General features: G+C 44.6%; 1 long non-coding RNA gene and 1 other non-coding gene across 3 annotated transcripts; both read left to right on the forward strand.

Annotated features, from left to right (window-relative positions):
• Positions 1-2060: 2060 nt before the first annotated feature.
• On the forward strand, positions 2061-12820 carry LOC123035614. 2 transcript variants are annotated; one of them, XR_006416995.1, is made up of 6 exons: positions 2061-2115; positions 2443-2492; positions 4468-4623; positions 9705-9913; positions 10806-10857; positions 12657-12820. It is a non-coding gene; the product is annotated as an uncharacterized LOC123035614 (long non-coding RNA). The 2 variants fall into 2 exon arrangements; XR_006416996.1 differs by having other exon boundaries at positions 2064-2115; positions 2443-2567.
• Positions 4308-4391, forward strand: LOC123035679. Its single transcript, XR_006416998.1, has one exon. It is a non-coding gene; the product is annotated as a small nucleolar RNA R38 (small nucleolar RNA).
• Positions 12821-13113: the final 293 nt, after the last annotated feature.

A 13113-nucleotide genomic window follows, 5' to 3' on the forward strand; every position in this document is an offset into this window, starting at 1 on the left:
TTAAAAGAATGTTGTTACATTTTGAAAGTGTTTTACCATTTGTTTTATGCTGGAAGTAGGTCAGTCTTAGAACTATTTTACAGATGGAAACCTGAGGCTGACGGCTTCTTTACATGAGGAATTTATTGTGGGTTAGTGATCACTAATGGGAATTTGCAGGTCCATTTCATGATGCAGTTATCCTCCAGGGCCTCTCTGATGTTTCCCAGACATTTCTGCAGCTTTTTTAGAGAGAGGAAAGTTCAACATTATCTCCTGTGGAGCAAGGCAGCAGTAGAAAATGGCTGTGCCCCCTCATGTTTGTTTAACACAGCATTTACAAAGGAAACAAAATTAAACTGCCTGAAAAGGATTTGCTTTTATCCTGTGGTTAAACTGCAGGATAACTGCCTCATGCAGGGAAGCCCTGAGAGATAGGCCCAGAGTGAGCCTGAGGCAAATGGGGGAAACTGCCTCCACTACACATGAACCTACTGGATAAGATAATCTTCAAAGGTCTTTCTGCAGCTCATCTCTCCCCGCCTTTGAAGGTGAGGCTGGTGGTGGCCTTTGAAGGTGAGGCTGGTGGTGATGCCCCGATAGGACCTTTTCAGTGGTCACATTCAAACTCTGGAATACTCCATTTAGGAAGATGGAGCAGTTGTCTGGTGTGTTTTGATGCCCAGTAAAGACCTTTATATTGGCCCAGGCCTTTTTAGCACATTATATTTTTAGACTGTCCTTTTAACTTGGTTTGGTGTTTATGTTTTCTGACCACACCTTTTGCATTTATTCTATCATTATAGTTGTTTTAAGGCACAATCCTTTGCCTATTTAGTCAAAAAAGGCACATGCTGGGAACTGTAGGCCTTTCCTTTCTTTTCTTTCCTTTAACTTGCATGGGACTGCACCCTCCCTGTTTGAAACTTGTTAGCCGATAGTCACTGTGTAAGACCAGAGATGTTCCCAGTACATATCTAATAACACACTAGCCCCAAACCCATCTCTTTCTCACTGGATCATCAGTCATGGGATAAGAAAAATTCCTCTTCTGCATCAGTAAACAGTCAGTTTAGAGCAGGAAGCAGGCAATAGGAATACATTGGCCATTCTCACAATGAAGGAATGTGAACTGCAGGGTCCCACAATGATCTGGATTGAGACCAGTGATTGTTAACTTGCTTATACATGATTCTGAATTAGGGAGAGCAGTGTGGTGTCCAAGTTTGCAAATGAAACCAAGTTATTCAAAGTGGCAAAAACCATAAGGGGATAGCAACATAACTCCAAACTGGATCAATGGATTCTAAAATGGCAAATGTGGTTCAGTATAAATAAGTACAATGTGATGCATGTTTTCCAAATTTTAGAGTGCCCAGAGGGAGACTAAGCTGGCAGTAAGATCTTTATTGTAAGCCATTCCGAGACATTCTGTAGGGGACGGAATAGAAAATATTTCAATAAAATAAATAAATCTTGGGGTAGTGGTGATAGACCAGTAAAAACATCTGCTCTGTCTGCAGCTGCTGTAAAAAAGGCAAATGCACAGGAATCAAATTAAAACAAAATTGGGCTTAGAAATAAAAATAAAATTGCCATTATGGAAATTGCAATTATACAAATCTGTGCTGGGATCACACTTAAAATAAAGGATATTGAGGAGGTGAAGGTGCAGTAAATGGCAATCTGAATGATCAGGGTTCAAACAAATCCTTTATGAGGAAAAATTGCAATGCACGAGTGTTTTAGCTTTTAGGATTTTTATTTTAAAGGCAAGGAAAGGGCACACGATCTTAAGAATGCTGAGAAGCAAGTCTCATAGAACTGAATGGCAACACTAGAGACAGTCTGAAAAAGTGGCCATTTTCCTAGCGCAGGGTTTTACAAGCAACTGCTTCCTGCTTTTCCACTTTGCCTCCAAAGCAAGGAATGCATCGCTAAAATCTGCTCGCGAATATGCTCAGCACCACAAACCGGGACGATTAAGCTCTCAAAAACTACAGTTCCCGAAAGAGCCTCACGAGAAGTCAAGCGAGATTCTCCCCCGAGAGAGAACGTGTTTCTCACTCTGCGCACGCGCGTTGCATCCTTTCTGCCTTTCTACCGGCCCCTGCGGGTGTCATGGAGGCCGTAGTGGTGAGTAAGCCGGGCCTTTTGGAGGATCGCGTGTCATCCTTTCCTGTCGTCGCTCCTAAAAAGATGCCAGGCTGTGATATTTGTCCCGCGAGTTTTTGTACGTCCTTGTGAGAGCTTATTAACTGGCTGACTTCCCTATAACTAAGCTCGATCGTGATACAAAGCATCGGCTGCCCCATTTCCCGTTTTGCCTTTTCGGGGGTCGCAGCTGTCTTGTGGCAAGTAAAATGGGCAGCGAGTCTGCCTTCTGCAAGCTGCGAAAGGCGCGTGTGTTAATCTGCTACCTGCCTGTTTTGTTCACTTTTCTTTCTCTTGCTTTTTCTGCAGGTGGAGGACGAGCATGGAGGGGAATGATGAGCCCTGAGCTTTCTCTTGCAGTGAGTGTGAAGGGTTTTAAAAGGGGCTTTTGGGATGGTGCACAATACACGATGTTGGCTCCAGAAAGTCTAAGGGTAGGTCGGTGAAGTACACTTAATACATACAAGTAATCCCGGTTTTCTCTTACGCCAGCGTTTCAGGAACTTACACTGTTGGAAACCTTTAAAGTGTGCCCATATTTCTAAAAACAAAGTAACTGCTACTGATGACAGAGAGCAGCACATCCATGACAGTTCCAGGGGTTCACTTGTTTATGCAACTTGTTAATATGATCTGACAATTTCCTGTCCAGCATCCACTGTTGTGTGTTGATAATGGATCACTGCAAGTGGGCAATCGGGAGTAGTTTTAGCAATGGCCAGGCTGTTTCTGCAGCCCAGCTTTCATGGGTCGTACATACAGTCAATGACCAAGAAATTTTGTGTGCCTTCGCCTTTGGAGAGGTTGACTTGAACTAGGGGACACCTCTTGATGCTGAGTTTTGTGGGTGCCCTCTGGCTCTCTTTTCACATAGATCTTACACGTGGCATGAAGAGGCAGATGATTCAGAGAGGTCAGAACTCCCATCATTTGCGAAGGCTTCATTGTCCTCCAGCAGTGTTCCCTTCAATGAGTTGAGAGGGAGGTGGGTAGGGTAGCATGGTGACTCCCAACTGGGGAAGGCTCGTGTACCTGCTGGGGTGGTGCTGATCCCACCTTAGTGATTGGAGCTCGGTGTCAGGGAACAGATATGGTTCTGCTCGACCATGGGAGGGAAGAACAAAGGTTGTGGACTTTGCAGATCCTCATTCAGACAGAGATGTGAATGGTATTACAGTAGTGGGCAATTTTTGGCTGTCCAGATGTTTTGGCCTGCAACTCCCATCAGCCCTAGTCAACATAGCCAAAGGTGAGGGATGATGGCGGTTGTAGGCCAAAACATTTGAGGTGTAGGAGACCCATGTGCTCTCTTTTGAAGAGGACATTTCCTTGTTTGAAGGGTTTCATTTTATTACATTTGTATGCCACCCCATAGCCCATAGGGCTTTCTGGGCAGCTTACAATAGAACAAAAAAGGGGGGGGGAATTACATGTTCCAAATAAATATGCCCACATTTTCCAGTCCTGTCCCACTAAGATTAAAACGAACATCACACATCTCATAAAATATAACCCCCTGTATTTTCCTCACTTTGTTTCACAAAATTCACAATTTTCACAATGTATCCTGCATTATTGTTTTATCTTAACCACATTTTAGTAAGAAGATGTCCGTGATTAACAGATAACAAAGTGTAATAGATTATAGGCCACTACAGTAGGGCCTTTTTCATCTTACTAGCATATGCCAGTTAGACTAACATCAAACAATACAAAGTTCTCAACTTGCCAATTCATAAGCGTGCTACTGCAGAATTTCTAACTTAAGTTCCGTTTATTATTTCCTGAGCTTTCTTGGATCTTGATAACTGACTTTAACCATATTAAAGATGGTGTAGGACTCCTCTGTTTGATGGGAGTTGTAAGCAAAAGCATCTGGAGGGTCTTTAGTTGCCCACCCTTAGTACAGTTGCTTATTTGCTAGTGTAGGTTCAGTGCCAAGTGTCTTATAAAGTGGAATCAAAAAGTGTATAGATGGAGGTTAACAACAGAAATGTTCCTCTGTCCACCTGCTACTTTGCTAAACTATTGCGGTGTCCAGTAGATGTCACTGTTAGGAAGAAGCACGTTTTGGCAGAAGGAGGACAGGAAGAGCCAAACTGACATGGTTTTGCTACGTGCGGATTGTCAGAGTGCACACAGCAAAAACAAATGTGTTTTCTTCTTGTAAAGAGCTGAGCTTGTGATGACACAAAAAGTTATCCCTGTCTGAAATGGAAGCTTTTCTGACTTGTGGAGTTGTGGATTCTGAAGCTCAGTTTTGGAGGACTCTGAAAGTAGCAGGAGAGCAAATTTGAACAGCTAATGCTAATCTTTTGTCTGTCCTATTCCCAGGCTGCATGTTTGTTTGCCAAGCAAATCTTAGCAGAGAAGGCGTGAAGATGCAGTTTCCTCACATAATGATGTATGTAAGAATAAAGTATCACATCCTCAGAAAGATGGTGTACGTGTCAGCCATGTGGTGTGCCTTTCTGATTAATATACCCACTGGTGAGTATGTGTCTATGATTGTGTTGCTTGATCTTCTTCTGGGGTTGCAGTGAGTCTGACTGCCCCAACAGGAGACGTCCATGAATTCCACCTGCTGCTGTGCATTGTTTCTTTATGTGGCTGTCTCCAGACAGGCTCCGTGGAGCTGTATTTGGCGAAGGACTGCAGACTAGAACGAGTAACTGAGAACGGCCACTGGAAGGCATGGGTCTCTAATTTGCCTTCGGAAATTTCCGAATGCCAGTTGGAGCGTGTTCAACCAAATATATAATGGCTTACACGCTGATTTTCACGAACCGTCTCTAAATAACAGAAAAGTATTTTCCTTCTAAGTGGTCCCAGCCTTGCACTGGCATAAGCTGATTCCACTCTTCTTTCTACCCTCAGCTGCATAAAAATCTGGTGACTTGCAAAATGGCCATGCATTTACATTCCTATGAGAGACTGAGCTATGGTTTCTGTAAAATACCAGGGGCCCTGTTATCTCACAAATGCACATTGAAGTCCCTCAGAGCACCCAACTATTGCCTCAGGTGATTCGGGTGGAAAAACCTCTATTATCTCAGTAATTCTGGACTAGGGTTCAGAAGATCCGGGTTCTAGTCCTCACCTGGCCATGAAGTTCACTGTCTTGTCAGCCTAACCCACCTCACGGGGTTGTTGGTTGGGAAGACAACGTGGAGCAGGGAGAACATAATAGGTTTTATACGAACAGGGATTCAAATGCCTGGTTTGGAGAAGGGGAAGCAGTTGAATGTGATCCAAATTTGTCAATGGATTGCACTGACCATTCGGAAACTCAGTTGGCTACTGTGGCATGTGTTCAATCCTGCAAGCAATTTCTCAGGACCCAGTATAGGCCCTGGTTTTCCCATGGCCCTCCAATGTGCTGTAGTGGTTAAGAATGAGGGTTTGGCACAGGCTGGGTTCTAGCCGCTGCTCAGCCATGGAGCCCACTGGGTGACTTTGGGTCAGACTCAGCCCAACCTGCCTCACAGGGTTGTTGCTGTGGGGATGAAACAGGAGGAGGAGAAAGAATGATGAAACTGCTTTGAGTTCTTTGTAAGAAAAAAAGTGGGATATAAATCTAATAAATATTAGATCTGGAAGCACAATGATTTGTGGTTGCTTTTCAGAGGGAAAAGCAATCCTTGCCTGTTGCTTAGTGTTGTAAAAGCAGCATGGGAGAGGGAAATGGGGATGAACACATAGGGAAGAAGGTGGTGTGGCAGTCTGTGTGCATCTGGGTGACATAGTGGACTCTGTGGTGTTTCAGAAATCAAATGTTCAGACTTGCACAGCCACTGAAATACATTCCCATGAGGCCATTTTGCAGCTCACCTGAGTGTTAGGCAGATAAGGACCGATGTGAGGGTGGCAGCAACTTATGGATACCACTTATCCTGATGCAAGGCTGCAGCTGCTTGGCGGGGCAGTGCTTTTCCCCTTGGTCTTTTGAAGGCAGTCCCTGAAAATCATGGTGTAAGCCAGCCTTGTTTCAATGCACTCTAACATCCTTCAGAAAATGAGTGTGCATCTGTGCCTACCTAGAAAGCATCAGTGCTTTCCAGTGATTATTCTCTTGTCACTTGTTCTAGTGTGTCCCAAAATCTTTGCCCAGGTCCCCGCCTGCCTGTCAAAATAAGCAGTACTGGGCAAGAGGGACCGACCAGTGGGCTGATCCGGCGCAAGGCAGCTGTGGAAGCAGTTGTCCTTCAGCTCATGGCTGTACTTAGTATTTGGACTTTACACAATCACTGCTTATTTATTTACTGGGGTTTGGAAAGTGCCTTTCCTTCTGTAATACTGTTTGTCATCATATTTCCTCCTCTCTGCATGCTTATCTTCCCCACTGTAGAGCCAGAAGCATAGCCTGAGGTCAGAACAAATAGTGATATTCTAGCGGAAGCCTGTAGGGCATGAGGGACAGCTTCTGGGCTGTGTGTTTCTTGAAGCAGATTAGGTGATCCTGTTTATATAAAAGAAGGTGCATTTACTCCACTGAGTTACATCACTCGAATGCTCTTCTGGAACAAGGAAAGATGGCTGGCATCCTATTAGACAGATGCTTCTCTTACAAGATTCCCTGTCATAAGACTAGATGTACCAAATGACAAACCATTCCAAGTGTTGTTGAGTTAGCAGATTGCCACCTAAAATCATTCCTTGAGTAGACTGAGGTCAAACAAGACATGATTCTAAGCACATTTATTAATTGTGTGTTGGAAGTTGCCCCTTCTCTTTTCAAATAGCAGCTGGTATTTGTGGATCTGGGTCAAAACTGGGAAAGGGTTTGACTTTGTGTCATCTTTCTGCTTTAAAAAATCCTCTTTTTTCCCTGGTAACTGCTATTTCTTCTGATTGAATTTGGTTTTAAATCATTGTGCTTAGCAGCCATTGAGGAGAGGAATTCTCATGGGAAAATGGTATGGGAGAGGGAGGGTCAACTGATCCTGCAGCTGCTTTTTATGAGCAAAATCATGGCCAGCTGCAAGCATACAATTCAAAGATGTGCTCAAAGTCACGTTGAGTTTGATCCTGAGTTGGAGAGAACTACGTAAGACATGCCAGCGATAAATCCAGATGGCCAAGCCAGATGGCAAATTGTCTCTAGAAGTTCTGCTGATTTGCAAATGCAGTTTAAAAAACTTTTTCAGCCTGGTTGGCTGCTATGTGAGCGAGCCACATGGTCACCAACCTACCACAACTGTGAGGAAATCATAAACTTCCATTTTTAAAAAAATGATAGTTAACTAAATTGGGGCATGATGACAATTGTTGCTTGTATAAAAGCAAATGAATTTGATCCCTTCCTCACAGCTGCAAAAAGGAGAAATGCTGAAACCCAGTGAAATGATCTTGTGGAGGGGGGAACCATGACTTCCTGTTTGTACCTGAACCAGGCCTATAGGATTGCAGAATGGAAGAGGGGGTTTTTGGCAACTATATTGCAATATGAAAATTGTTGCATTATGGATGCTTTGGGTATTTCTTCCCGACCACCATTCTTCAAATTTAGTTAACTGCCACCTAGATGTGTTACGAAGGGGGAAATACCCCCAGATCAAGCAGGGGCACCTTTGTGAGCCAAGTTCTGGGTATTTGGGGATTCCTTCCTTCTCCCTGCATTGCAGCCTACTCTAGTCAGCAAGGTACCCCAACTTTCTATGTAGAGTTTTGGGGGTCTGCATGTATCTAAATCTGGATTGAGCCCATAATTCTGATAATGAGTTAAAACAGCTTCCCCTTCAAATTTGATTCCTGTTCCTTGCAATACTAAATTGCAGTGGAGGATTAAGAGATTTTAAATTGCTGCTTGAGAAAATTACTTAGTTTGTGGAATGCAGAACACTTTCTGGACTTCAGAGTACACTTTCAGACTGTGAGTTTCAGACTGTGACTCAGATGTCCGTCCTTGCACATTCTTACAGGTGGACCTGATCAGAAAGAAATATTTCATTTGTGTTTCACCCTTCTCCCAAGGAACCCTGGTATTACTGCATTTTAATGTTGCAGTATCCTCGTGAAGCATGTTAACCTGAAAGATTGTGATCAGCCAGTCACCCGGTGAGCTTTGTGATTGAACCTATAGGATTTCCTGGTTGAAATCCAACACCTAGAGCCATGCAGGCTTGACCTGCTTGGTAGAGATGGCAAAGACATGAGGACTCTCTGGGTCAGCTTCTCTGCCTAGGGCGATCACACTCCTCAACGCATTCAGCGAGCGTTCTATTTTCAAATTACAGTGTGGGCAAAGGGTCAAATGGGTAAGAGCTTTTGGGTTGCTGATAGGACATACAGTGACTTTGTTGAGCAACTCAGGTAAGTGAAGACTGCTCCACTGTGCTGGACAAGGCAAAAACTCCTGACTAGTCTGGATTCTCCCCACGAGCCAAGAATACAAGAAGCAAATCTTGATCAAAAGAGCAAAATCTATCTGTTGGTTGAAACACAACCAGTAACTTTGGGCTAACCACTGTTGTTTAGCCTAACTTAACCAATTTCACAGAAAACAACTTGGCCACCACAAAGGACACATTTGATATGTGTACAATTTTTCAGATCAGTCACCACCTTGAGTTCTTTCTCTGTCCCTTAAAAAAAGCCTGTGATGTGATGTTATCCCTGTCTGAAAATTCAGCTATGAGGGAAATGAATATCAACTGAGGCCTGTCCATTTCATTTTCTCCCAGTTGTCTTCATGGCAATCGCTTGCCGTAGCCTAAATTGATTTCTCCATGTAAACTCAAGGTAGCTGTGACCACTGCATCCTTCCTGCAGCAGTGTGTGTCAGCATTTGTGGAGTGCTCTGGGGCACCATGCATTGCTGAACATTTGAAATTAGTAGCTTTTATTGTATCACTGTAGTGCCCCATGAAAGGCGTTCCTTAAGACTCCAGAGAAACAGAACCACCATGTTCCCCAGTTTCCTGTTTCATAAATCAGAGACTCTTAGAAAGCAACAATATTGAAGCATATCTTGGAAGCAAAGCACTAGCGTCTGCTTGCTGGCAGTGGGGCAGGCAGAATTCCATGTGCAGTGTGAGAAGGGATAACATCAAGCTGGTCAGGTCAGTATTTTGATACATGGGGCTCTCTAGCCATCCATTGCTCAAGTCTCTACTACCTCTCTTACCATACTACCAAACTGGGAGAAACCTTTGCTCACTGTTAAAGTACTCCGTGTCAGTGGGAGAACTCTTGAGCATTGCAGAGCATCCTGTTCCCAAATGTAGTCCCTACATGCAGGGCAGACCTCTTGGGCCTCCCTGGTGGCCAAAATGATCCACGTGTGTACCACACAGAACGTACCCAAAGATCGTCAGAAGTGATGAGCAAGCTGTCTTCCAGGGGAACCAGTGCCTGTTGGTTCCTGTTAATAATCTTCCTGAGGAACTCCGGATGAGCTGCCTGGGTATACCAGGGTTCCTTGAAATGCGGTTTGTATCTCTCTGTGCGTCTGCCTGCCTGTGTGGATGAGCAGGACATCAGAATACTGAGCATTCTCCCTAGCCTTTTGTATAGCCAGAGAGTTTGCTTCCTGGTTGGGGAGACACCTTTGTCTATCACCTCTTTTCCAGGTACAACACGGTGGAAAGAACCCAGACCAACTTTACTTGATGCTGTGGTGTCACTTCCTTCATGATGATGGAGCCTCTTTGGAACCATGACACTATGGGACCGATGTGCAGGGATTTCTATTTCTCTGCTGCTTCCCCACGAGGAGAAGGGTTGAGAATAAGATTCTAGGGGACTGCAAGTTGTTAACTCATTAGTAAGGATCTGCCAGGTAAGGACTTCTATCCCTAGCCTGCTTGTTGAATTGGGTTCTTCACTTCTTTCTTAAAATCCATCTTAGCAGAATAGCCAAGCTTTCTCAGGGTGCTCATCAGACAGCAGGTGGGTGGGAAGAGGCCTTTGTACGTGTATGCCTTTGCACAACTTTGCCAAGCGAAGAATGGCAAGTGTTGTTGAGCAGATTCCACCCCTCCAGCAAGTGCCTTGCAGTGGTCTGCACAAAATCGTTTTTGTTGCACCACGTGTAGGTGTCTTAAATGTCACATTCTTGGCATGCTTTCATGTTGGTTTCACTAGAGCCGTAACATGTTGAGGAATGAAAATCTAAGCCTGCCAACCCTTGGGATTGTGCACATACAATTAGAAGGACTGACTTGGCATGCAAAATCAAGGCAAGCAGTGTTGGTGCAAGGTAGATAAGAGGCAGTTGGGGATCTGGGGGCTACACTGTGTCTGCAGCATCAGAGTAGCACTTGGGCCAGAGACACAAACCGGTCTGCGGACAATGCAGAGACGTTGGAATATTTGTGAATGATTCAGAGTTCTAGACTCTAGTTGTTGGTGTCAGTTTGAGAATACATGCAAATGGTTTGAGGAGGAGTTTAGGCCTTACTTGGGACAAACTGTTACTTTATGGGACCCAACTAACTCTGGATGCTTTTGCTCATGGCATTTTACCGATTGCTTTGAGAAATGAAGTGGGTTTACTCCTTCATATGCTCTGAGCATGAAGCAATACCAGCATTGGAAAGCAATGCAAGAAATGTAGTAAAAATGAATGCCTAAATAAAAGAGAACTGTGTTGTCTTGTTACACCAACAAATCTTGTTTGTGATATTTGGAGGGCTGACATCATATTTTAATGAACTTTTATTTTTCACCAGGTGTAACAATATGAGTGGCATGCAGTCCAGCAGTAGAGTATTTTTATTACAGGTAAGCTTGATTTTTTTCCCTCTGTGTTGGAAAAAACATCCACAGAAAAGGAGGAATCATGCAGCTGTGCAGACTAGTTGGAAGCCTCCATTTCATAACTGCATGTTGTGCCTCTGGGCCTTTGTCCACATTGCCTGTTCAAGCCCAGCTGTAATCAGGCTTAGAGTAGAAACACTGAAAATAAAAAAACAGATTGGGACAAACTTAAATAATTGACTTTAGTGGGACTAAGCGTGATTAACATCAGGATTCAACCCAGTATCTTTGTGGCTCATAATTTAATGAGCTTAAATGGTTAGCTTTGATTAGCATCGTAAGTGTCATTTGTCCCTGGTACAGCCCCCACCTGGGGGACCATACTGGTTTTCCCCTTGGCACAAAACCATGTGGTGTTTGTCTAGATAGTGTGCATGATGCATTTTACTAAAGGTAAGCTTGTGTTAGGGAAGCTAAGTGGAAGGTTAAGGCCAGGGAAATTGGTGGACTTGGTCCTCATTGCTAGGGCCAAATGGCCAATCTCTGCTCTGGGCCAGGGAACAACCTGTATGCTGCTGCAACGGATGCTGTTGCCTGCTCTGCCATTCCATTTTTTCTGCAAAAGAAAAGATGGGGAAAGTGGAGCTTACTTAGTCGCAAAGTCGTGCCCCACCCATCACAACCCATGGACAGCATTCCTCCAGGCTCTCCTGTCCTCCACCATCCCTCTGAGACCGACCAAGCCCACACCCACTGCCCCAGTGACTCCATTTGGCCACCTCACCCTCTGCCGTCCCTCTCCTTTTGCCAAGTGGAGCTGCTGCAGCACAAATAAAGAGGCTGGGCTGGGATAATGAGAGCGGCCCTGCTGGGTCAGGCCGAGAGGGCCATCTAGCCCTCCTTTTGGTTTCCCAAGAGCAGTCAGCCCCCCGTGTTCTCCTGCAAGCTTGCAGACATGTCGTGAGGGCGCCTGGCCTGGCCTGGCCTGTCCGCCGGCCAGTGGCTTTCCCCAGCGCTTGCTATGCAGAACCGCACTGCCTGGGAACTTGAAGAGGTTCATTTGAGTTGTCGTGGTTCACAGCTGTTAACAGATATATCCTTCATGAATTTGTAAAATCCAAGGTTACACAACCTGCAGTCCCCCAGTTGAAGTACAATTCCCATCAGCCCCATCATGGCAGGGTCAGAATGATGGGAATATTAGGCCAAAGCATCTGGAGTGACCCAGGCTGGGGAAGACTACTTTAACGCATCTAAGCTATGCTTTTCATGACAGCTCTTGGCAATGAGTCGCTCACATTATGGGTCAATTACACCTTAAATTCAGGATTGATCACAGCCCTGAAATGGTGCCCGTGATCCTTGTTGGCTGATGGTGGTTCTGTATCATGCATACAAGAATGGCTGCAGTAACTGACAGGAAAGGAAGCTTTCCCTCCTGCTGGTGAACTGTGCCCAGCCATACAGACTGCCAGCAGCTCACAAGATCAGGTTGTAAGTCAGAATGGTGAAGAAGATGCTTACAGCAGTACCATATGATGGGGCAGCTGTAGGCAAAGAGCAGCATCTTGGGAATGGTGTCTGTTTCTTAACCTGGTCAGAGATTGAATTAAGAACATGGCTGTTGCTCTGGGTTTGGTTAAGCTTTCAGAAATCTGTACTGCAAAGCATCCTCAAGATAGCATGCTTTAAAGCTTTTTTTAGGATGAGCCCTTTTGAATTTTGGTCATCAAAAAAATTTTGGTCATCCTCATTCTGTTTGACAGCCCCCTATCTTCACTACTCTTCATTTTACTCTCTCCCTGTCTCTTTACCTTTTATAGGTGCTGGTTTCTGAACAGAAGAGTTTCAAAGTGCTGTCATTCTAGAGCAGTTTTCCTGCATGTACAAAAGAATATAGCAAACTGTCAGAAATGACGAGTCTGTGTAATTTTTTGTGGCCACTAACAGGGCCAAAGCAAAGATTAAAGAATTTTCTTACCTTCAAGGGAGTTGAAGTTTGTGAGAGCAAGTGAAAGTGTGGGTTGTGTTTGTATGTCCCCATTTACAACTTTACAGTGTTGGGCTTGCTCAGAAACAGCAATCAGTTTCCTTGTGTTCTCTTAGACCTACTGCAGGGTAAGTGTTCAGAGAATGCCAGCCCTGATTGCTGATTCCAAGCTGCAAGTAGACCGTAAACTGCTAACATCCAGTGATTGTCAAATATCTTTGCCAGGGGAAGCATTCCCTGTGGCCTGTACCTTCAAGAGTATCTTCAAGATGGCCAAGGGGCCCTCTGCA

Source organism: Varanus komodoensis, unplaced genomic scaffold, assembly GCF_004798865.1.
Source record: "Varanus komodoensis strain SLA01 unplaced genomic scaffold, ASM479886v1 scaffold7_1, whole genome shotgun sequence".
Lineage (NCBI taxonomy): Eukaryota > Metazoa > Chordata > Lepidosauria > Squamata > Varanidae > Varanus > Varanus komodoensis.